Here is a 10121-nt window from a genome sequence, read left to right on the forward strand (position 1 = left end):
CAGTCTCCTAATCTACACTCGGTCTCACCAATAAACAGGAGGCCAAACCAGGAGCACAAGACACAGTAAATGACCCCAAGAGACTCAAAAGTGAAGGACTATTTGGGGCCCTGAATGGTAGTGAGGGAGGTGGTGTAAGGGCAGATATATCACTTGTTCCGTTTGCAAGGTTAAGTGCCAGTAGGGAGAGCAGTGGGGAGGGATGAATGGACAAGGGAGTCCACCTCCAATGGGATCCCCCTACCAAGTACATCTTTCCCTCCCGCCCACTTTCTGCTTTCTGCAGGGATTGCTCTCTACGCGACTCCCTTGTCCATCCATCCCTCCTGGCATGTATTCTTGCAAGTGGTACAAGTGCTATACCTGCCCCTACACCTCCTCCCTCACTACCATCAGACACTTCACCTGCAAGTCTGATGGGGTCATATACTGTGTTCAGTACTCCCGGTGTGGCCTCTGTGAGACCCGACATAGATTGTGAGACCGCTTTGCCGAGCACCTATGCTCCATCTGCCAGAAAAAGCTGGATCTCCCATGGGCCACACATTTTAATTCCACTTCCCATTCCCAATCCAGTATGTCCATCCATGGCCTCCTCCACTGTCGTGATGAGGCCATACTGAGGTTGGAGGAACAACACCTTAAATTCCCTTTGGGTAGCTTCCAACCTGATGGCATGAACATCAATTTCTCAAACTTCCGGTAATGCCACTGCCCCCCCCCCCCAACTCCTTCACCATTTTCAATCCTCTTTTCCCTCTCTCCTCATCTCTTCGCCTGCCCATCACTTCCCTCTGGAGCTCCTCCCCACTTTTTCTTTCTTTCAATCAACTTCCCAGCTCTTTACTTCATCCTTTCCCCTCCAGGTTTCAACTATCACCTGATGTTTCTCTCTCCTCAGCTTTTTTTTTCCCCTCCACTCCTGCTGAAGAGTTTCAGCCCAAAATATAAACTGCAATTTTTCCATAGATGCTGCCTGGCCTGCTGAGTTTTGTGTGGGCCACTGGGAAATTATGCTTTTTGTGGCAGATGAAGTTGTCCCCCAATTTACACTGTGTCTCATCGATGTAGAGGAGGCTGCACCGGGAGCACTGGATATAGTGGATGACCCCAAAAGACCCACAGATGAAGTGTCACCTCACCTGGAAGGACTGTTTGGGGTCCTGAATGGTGGTGATGGCAGAGGTGTAAGAGCAAGTGGAGTACTTATCCTATCTGCAGAAATAAGTGCCACGAGGGAGTAAGTGGACAAGGGAGTCGCGTAAAGAATGATCCCTGCGGAAAATGCTGGGAATATTTAACAATCACACAACATCTTTGGGGAGGGAAAGGGAACCAATTTCCCATCCCAATAACCTTTCATCAAAGTGGGAACGCTTGCTGATCGCTGCATAATGTTCAATTCATTCACAACTCCTCAGAAAATATTTATGTGCACCAACACCTGGAAAATATTTACAAAAATAACATTTGTATCACAAAGGAGTCTCACAGTGACCATTTCTAACAAGAAGGGGGCAACCATCTATACTTGACATTCATTGGCATTCTACTATCAACTCTCGACCTGTGATCATTCTGTGCATCACTACCAAGATGAGCCACATAAATATTGCCAGTTCAAAAGCAGGTCAGAGGCTGGGTTTCCTCTAGCAAGTTAATCACCACCACACATCTGGGATTTTCACTATGCACAAGGTGGAAGTCAGGAGCATGATTAAATGCTCTCCACTAACCTACATAAGTGCATCTCTAACAACACTCACACAGCTCAACATCACCCAGGAGAAAGCCCACTTAATTTCCTCCACTATTAACATATTTCCAGCTGCAGTGTGTATTATCTACAAATTGCAGTTATTCGACAGTACCTCTCAAGCCAAATGAAGACAATGTAAGGCAAGAGTGATGGAGGCATGAGAATTCAAACATCTCAATATTCCCTCTTGAAAAGCATACCATCCTGACTAGAAAATTTGTGAGCAGAACATAGAACAGTACAGTACAGGCCCTTCAGCCCACAATGCTATGCCAACCTATTAACCTACTCCAAGGTCACTTCCCTCCCACAAAGCCATCAATTTTTGTTTCATCCATGTTCCTAGCTTAGAGTCTCTTAAGTGTCCCTAATGTATCTGTATCTGCCACTACCCCTGGCAGCATGTTCCACACACCCACCACCCTCTGTGCAAAAACCTACACCTGACATTCCCCAGTTGTTGGATTTAAATCCTATACTTCACTATACAATAGCCATGTACATATGCCTTCATAGAGGTTTGCAGCTGTTCAAGATAGTGGTTCACAATCACTCTCAAGAGCAGTCAGGGCTGGGCAATATATACCTGGCTGGCTAGTTAGCCTGCATTCCAACAAAGCATTAAAAAAAACTAGTGCCAAGCAACCACACTGTCATCAAGCCACTTCCAAAGCCATTCCTGTAACTTTGCCATGACAGCACAAGGTTCCTTAAAATATACACATGTAATAGTATAGTAAGGGGGACTAAAGAGGAAACTATATTATTTGTAAATGTGTTGCACTTAATTGCACTCAAATTTTAGAACCATGCATCAATAGTAACAACACATGCCATAATTGTACCAAGTTACTTTTATGACTAATAATTAATGGCAAAGAGCTACAATCTAAATAATTCTGAGCTTGGTTCCGCAGGTCTATGGACTGTATGGTGGAAATAGGGTTATTTTGCTATTTAATGAAAAGGCTATTACTCTGTTCTCCCCAAAAGAAGCTAAAAAGATACAGATTGGATTACAGATGGATTTACAGCTTGCGTTTGTGGCCCCAGGGTAAATGTAAACTCATGTTAAAGCAGCCATTGGCAGAAATAATGCTGATTTTAGACACCAAAACTTTGATGCTGCCAAGAGAAAAATTCTATTGCCAAGAACCATAGGACTGAGACTTATGCAAACAAAAGCTCTCATCCAACGATTCACCAACACTGGACCATTGTACCCATCCTAAAATGTACAAGTTTTCATTTCAGAGGTTCAAAATTAAATTGTGAAGGGGAGGGGGTGTCTGTTAAGTGTAGTGAAAAATCCAGCAACACAGAAAGCTTCCCACTGAGAGGACATATTAATTTGTGCTCTCTGGCGCTCTGCTGTTGCTGTCAACTAATGTTCATAAACCTCACCATATAGCCCTTAAAATATGTTACAATGTCATGACTATATTTAATCATAGCTTGTTTATCCCTCTGTAGAGGTTCACATATTCCTTTGTCATATACCCCTCACTTAACAAGCCTACCTCACGGTCCCCACATTTAGTGAGTTCACAAGAGGTTGAATACAGCTTCACTTAAACTGAATCGAAAACCCAATTAGTAAGTTATCATGCACCAAATAATTACAAAAAAAAATCATACAACTTCAAGCCTTGCTCTATTTGCCATTTTGCAAAACCAGCAATGCAGCCCTCATAGGATTAAGCAGACAGCTGCTGCTATAGCAACAATGATAAAAATGATAGGTCAGCAATGCAAGCGGAATCTACACCTGACATTACAAACTGCATTATAATCAATATTTATTGTAAAAAATTACTGTGTTAAAATTTGAGGTAAGAATTGCAGTTAAAGTCTGCTACATACATTCAATTATGTTTAAGTTTAAAGTGGCATCTCAAACTGCAGGACATGCTACAAAAAACTAGAAACAGTGCAACAAAGATCTTTTAGAATAGAATAAATCTTCATGTGCATCACAGGTTCTCAAATCCTAAACCAAACACTCCAAAGGTAAGAGCATATAATAGTCCCGAAGTTTAGTGTTTCTAGAAGGTTACGTACATTTTCTGCAAATAACTGAAGGTGTCCTCACCTATTGAATGGTTCATTTATTATCAAAGTACACAACTCTGAAATTCTTCTTCTCTCCCATCTTACAAATGTAAAACCATCAGCTGTCCACTACACATGCTTATACATTGGAACCAATGATAACTTCTTTAACACTACTAAAAATCATAAAGCACAAATGTATACAAAGCAAGAAGAGAACACATAAATCAACAAAATATTATTAGGCAGTTTACATGTTCATAGGCAAAACAATAAAAAAGCAATTTTGAACTTTAATTATGGCTAGCCAAATGCCACCAGTCTGTATATAGCATGTAAGAAGTTCATTAACTTTGTTCTACAATTTACAGGATTTACAATATGATCAATAGACATATGTGTATGAAATGTCATTGATGTATTTCCTTCTTGTTAGGAACAGAAGTGAATTCGTCGAAGTCAACCAAAGCACCAAATTATTTTTGGTTTTAAGCAAAATTGTATTTTCAAATGAGGAATTAAATGAATTAGTTATTTATCTTCTTAAGCAAATAAAACTGAATATCACTATACTGGTTTATTATTTAGTATCCTTGGTATCCATTTTGCCTTCCTGCCTAATACTCAAAACTGACGAAGCCCTTATTGTTTAAAAATTTACTAATCATAGCCTTGAAGATGGTCAACAAGTATCCAATACTCTTTGAGAAATTGAGTATTTATCTGAGTGAAGGAATGGTTGACCTCTTACCCCAAGACAATGTCCATGTTTTAGATTTGGCAACCTGAACAGGTGGATGCTCATGCTCTTATTTATATGGTTCAATAAAACCACGCCTTTTTTTCAAACTCATCTCATAAAGCTTATTTACTTTCAGTATCCTGCAAAACTTCTGCATCCTGAAACACTCCCAAACCTTATCTCGTACACACACGATCAATGTGAGGTTGAAGGAATAAAAAAAATCTCATATCCAGGGAAAAAAAACTCAAAACAAGATAATAAAATTGAAAATTTTTGAAATAGCCATGAAGGTACGATCTCTGGGGAGAAAAAGCTGTGTTGAAGTGCCTAAGATTTAAAAAAAATGTATTTGAATACATGGTATGACCACTGTACTAACTGAAATCAAGCCTCTTCTGCTACCAATCATGGATTCAGTTACAGCTTTTCCCTCCCTAGACTTACTGTTCTACCAACCCAGCACCATGCATCAGCCTTTCTTTAGAAAAGCAGTCTCAATTTTTTCCTCTCCACGAAAAACTTAAAGCAATATATTCTCATTAAAAAAAAACACACACACAGAATTCATAGTCTCCAAGATGATTTGAGAGTATTCACAAAATAAAGGTCCTCCTCACCCACATCCTTCCATTCTTTAGCCTGGACAAAATATTGCAAGGCCTAGTTGAAATCCTTGCACTTGCAGACGTGTGATATGTGACAATTATGATTTGGAGTTGTAACTTTCAACAATCTGTCTGCCTTTCAGATAACATGTTAAGACTGAGAATATAAAATGACAGTTGCTGGAAATCTGAAATAAAAATAGAAAATGCTGGAGGGTCTGAACAAACCTGGACCTGAAATGTGAACTGTTTCTTTTTCCATAAATGCTGCCTGACCTGCTAACTGCTTCCAGCTGTCCCTTTTAAGTATGTTACAACTGTAGTTCCTGTTTCAGAGGCTTAAATGATTCCTTGGCATGATTCAACTAAGGGTAATTTGCACTGTCTAGAATAATGGAATAAAGTTTATCCCTTAGCCAATCATTTAAAATATGGAATATTGCACTTGGTTCATGTTTCTACATTACAATTAACCCATTTTTCAAAAGTACTTCAGCTTTTCCCCAGATGCCTTTAAAATTATGGCTGTCAAACCCCCTTCTTGAAAAACCAAATCTTGATAGTGAGGTACTAACTAACTATAGGACTATATCGAATCTTCCCTTTCCGGACAAGATTCTCGAGAAAGTAATTTTCAACCAACTTAAAACTTACTGAATGAGAGCAACATTCTAGAAAAGTTTCAGTCAGGTTTCAGAGTAAGCCACAACATGGAGATGGCCCTCAACAAAATTATCAGTGACCTTAGTCTCAGTTCTAATTCTTCTAAATCTAGTGCTTCCCTCAACAGAATTGACAACAACATTCTCCTAGATTGCCTTGAGAACTGTGTTGGTCTCTCCAGTAATGCTCTCAATTTGTTTTGTTCATGTATCTTAAAGATCTTTTTGTCTGTCTTGGAGACCAATTTTCTAAGAGATATGATATACCTTTTGGTGTTGCTCAGGGAAACTGTCTTAGTCCCCTAATCTTCTCCTCATACATGCTCCCCTTAGGAGACATCATTAAAGAGTATAAACTTAATTCCCACAGTTATGCAGATGACACACAATTGTCCATCTCGGTTGAGCCTGATGATGATAATGCCCTATCTTCTCTGACTTCTGGTAGGCTGCAATAAACAAATAGATGAGCAATAATTTCCTAAAACTAAATGAAGATAAAACTGACATACTTCTGGCTGGTCCCAAAGCCAAAAGAGATAAACTTTTTGATAAACTTGGGAATTTGGCTCCCTTTGTAAAATCAGAAGTAACAAGCCTGGATATTATCTTTGATTCAGATTTTAATGTTAAATTCCACATACTGAAAGCATTTCTACACAAGAAATATTGCAGAAGTATGTCTGTTTCTGTCACGTAATGATGCCAAAAAATGATTTCAGACCTTTAACTTGAATAGACTAGATTACTGAAATGCACTTTTTAAATGTCCTTCCAAAGTAATCTATTGACAAACTTCAATTCACTTAGAACGCCACTGCTCGACTTTCAACCAAAACCCGGATGAAGTAACATATCACTCCCAAGGCTGCTACACTGCATTGGCTTTCTGTAAACTTAGAATTGATTTTAAAGTTCCTTTGCTTGATTTTAAAGCTCTGAACGGTCTGGGACCAGAATACATCACAGGATCATTTTCATTTTATAATCCTGCTTGAGCTCTCAGTGCCTCTTCAGCAGGTCTCTTAAATTTAAACCATCTCCTTCAAAAGATAATTGACAAGTCAGCTTTTTTGAACTATGTTCCTATGCTGTGGAATTCAGTACCTAAAACTATATAGACACTTTTAAACACCAGCTCAAAACCTGTTTATTTAACCTTGTGTTTAACTAACATCTTTCTCTTTTGTTTTCATGTTAGTACTTCTAAATTATTGTAAAGCACTTTAAACTACATCATTTGTATGAAAAGTGATCTATAAATAATTGTTGTTATTATATATTATTACTTCACTGGCTGTAAGAAGACTCTCACTGTGATACCTCAGTTATTGTTTCTTCATGGTATACCTGTGGAGTTTACAGACTTTTGATTTTACATCATCCTGCCCAGCATCAACTACAGTTTTGGCAATGGCTTCACATTTCATCCCATAATAAATACCCTCCGTTTATACCTTATGTTATATTTAAGTTTGCTGACGATACCACTGCTGTTGGCTGAATCAAAGGTGCTAACAAATCAGCATTTAGGAGGGAGATTGAAAATCTGGTTGAATGGTGCCGCAGCAACAATCTCACTCAATGACAGCAAAACAAAATAGCTAATGATTAACTATAGGAGGAAGAAACTGAAGGCCCATGAGCCAGTTCTCATTGGGGGATCAGAGGTGGAGAGGGTCAGTAGCTTTAAAAACCTTAGTGTTATCATATCAGAGGATTGTCCCAGGACAAACATGTTAGTGTCAACAAAAAGAGGGAATGTCAACATCTTTATATCTTTAGAAGTTTGCACAGATTCGGCATGTCACAGAAAGCTTTGACAAGCTTCTATAGATGCACAGTGGAGGGCACCTTAAATGGTTGCATTATGGCCTGGTATGGAAACAGTAATTTCCAGGAATGTAAAAGTCTACTGATGAACATCACAGGCTTCCCACTATATAGCACATTTACTTGGAGTACTGACACAAGAGAGCATCATCCATCATCAAGGACCCCACCACTTAGGCCATGCACTCTTCACTACTGCCATTGGTCAGGGGGTACAGGAGCCCTAGTTCCCACATGATCATATTTAGTTCTAGCCCTCAACCATCAGGTTCCTGAGCCAGCATGGACAACTTCACTCACCAAAACTCTCAATTGATTCTACAACCTATAGACTCATTTTCAAGTACTCAGCAACTCATCTTCTCAGTATTATTTTTGTTTTTTATTTGCACAATTTGTCTTCTTTTGCACATTGGTTGTTTTTTTTGCCAGTCTTTGCTTTTGTATAGTTTTCCATAGATTCTATTTTATTTCCTTATTTTTCTGTAAAAACCTGCAAAAAAATGAATCTCAAAAAAGTAAATGGTAACATTGACATACTTGCTTCAATGAAATTGTCTTTAACCTGTTGCTAGAACACAAGGGAGTTGACCTAAGCCCCAAACCGCACCATTTCATACTATCATGACTAATCTGATCTTTGACCTCAATTCAATTTTCCTCCCTGATGTCCAGAACCCTTGACTCTTGTATAGTCCTAAATATTTACCTTCACATTCAATATTACCTTCACCTATTCTACATAAAAAGCCATGAAGCCCTTTGAGTCCACTCTGCTGTTAAACAAGGTTATGTCAGAATTTCTACCTCACAAGCATTTTCCTGCCTATTTCTCCCTTGCCTAGGTTCTTCATGTCCCCAGAAATCTACAAACTTCTGTTTTGAATGCAATCAACCCCACAGCCTCCACCGTCGATCAACTTCCTGCAAGGCGAACAAATTTGTAATTTCATTCCAAGTCGTATCTTATTTTGAGACCTTGACCAAGCATTCACATTTCTCCGGAACAGTGATTTACAGTCTTCAGAGAAGAACTTTCTCATTTTAGTCTTGTATTCAGAACCTCTAATCCAGACACTTCATCCCTTAGTTCTGAAGTCCTCACAAAGGATCATCAATTACGCTAACTGATTTTTCTTCAGAAGAAAGAAGACACATTCAACTTCATCTCTTCTCCTTACAACTACCTTATACACGAATCTGGCATTGTTTTATGATGACAATATCCAGTTTTACCTGCACTTCTGATCTTATTTCCTTAAGAATCTTGATTTTATTCATTAAGTATCTTTCTATAAATGCTCATCAGTATTTCATGTTTATCCTGAGGTGGTATTCACATACCAAATCTTTATAAACATTTAGCGTATCCACCACCAGAAGAAAACAACGATCTTCTTCCCACTTACTCAAATTATGTCTCACACAACCCCAGAAAATGTGACCATCTTGAATCAGACTAATTCTAATTCACGTATCGCATACACACTTGCTAAAGTTTACTGCCCCCCCCCCCACCCATATGGAATTCAGATAACCCAAGGACGCCATTCTTCACACTATGGTCAACTAACAACGACAGAATGGCCGTTTGGTGGAAATTGAAACCATGAGAAAGTATACCCAGTAGACTTCCAAAAGTAGCAGTTCTTCTTTTTCTTTCAAATGCATGATTTTATTCCCCACTGACTTACAAAAACCAGATTTACAGTCTCCCAGCCTATTGGCCAATATCATTACTTGAGGTGACAGCAGTGTCCTAAACGTCCGCCCCCCAATGTACAGTATTAATTCAGCTGGGAAGGATCTTAAATACTAAAATGAAGCAAACAAATTAATACAAGAAATAAAAGTTCTTACCCTCTTAAAGCCCAGTGAGATCTTTGCCCCACTGATTCGGCATACCTTGTAAGACTAAACTGTGCACAAACGCACTCAACACTGCTGCTGTTCAACCTGTTCCTACTACACTACGACACGTTGATCCCTGAAGAAACACTGACAGAGCAGGAACAAGTTCCGGTTCAGTGTATACCAGAGGCCGTTGTTTGGTCGAAAGGCAGGAGAACCGAACCCACCACTAAGACTTGGAATAACACAGGCCCCACTCAGGGCCTATGACTGCTCGGCGTGAAGTCTGTGTCTCAGCTGGAAGCCGCAACGACCACCACTTTAGAGTTGTTTAACTGCATTCAGCCATGCCTGAAACCTAACTCACTTTCCGACAGGTTGGGCGCAAAGCCACAGCGACGGGCCAACGCCAGGAAAACCCTTCAACCTGCAGCGATGGGCCCGGGCACGATGACAGGAGGGGAAACCGAAAGCTCATGTATCGCCGGTACTGCAGTTACAGAGTATCGTTCCCCTCCATGCAGTCAGTCTCAGATGTAGGGAAGGTTATACATCCGTCAACCCCCTAGCCTGGGGTCCAGACGCTGCTCGCTTCCTTCCACCGTCGGCGTACC

At 39.8% G+C, this 10121-nt stretch overlaps 1 protein-coding gene across 2 annotated transcripts in view; it reads right to left on the reverse strand.

Moving 5' to 3' along the window:
• tbc1d16 (TBC1 domain family, member 16) overlaps nucleotides 1-10121 on the reverse strand; it is a 110768-nt gene extending 100647 nt beyond the window's left edge. For both annotated transcript variants that reach the window (XM_073026154.1, XM_073026155.1), the window contains exon 1: nucleotides 9517-10121. The gene's annotated coding sequence lies outside the window, so the exon portion shown is untranslated. The remainder of the gene's footprint in view (nucleotides 1-9516) is intronic.

This window comes from Hemitrygon akajei, chromosome 22 (genome assembly GCF_048418815.1).
Source record: "Hemitrygon akajei chromosome 22, sHemAka1.3, whole genome shotgun sequence".
NCBI lineage: Eukaryota > Metazoa > Chordata > Chondrichthyes > Myliobatiformes > Dasyatidae > Hemitrygon > Hemitrygon akajei.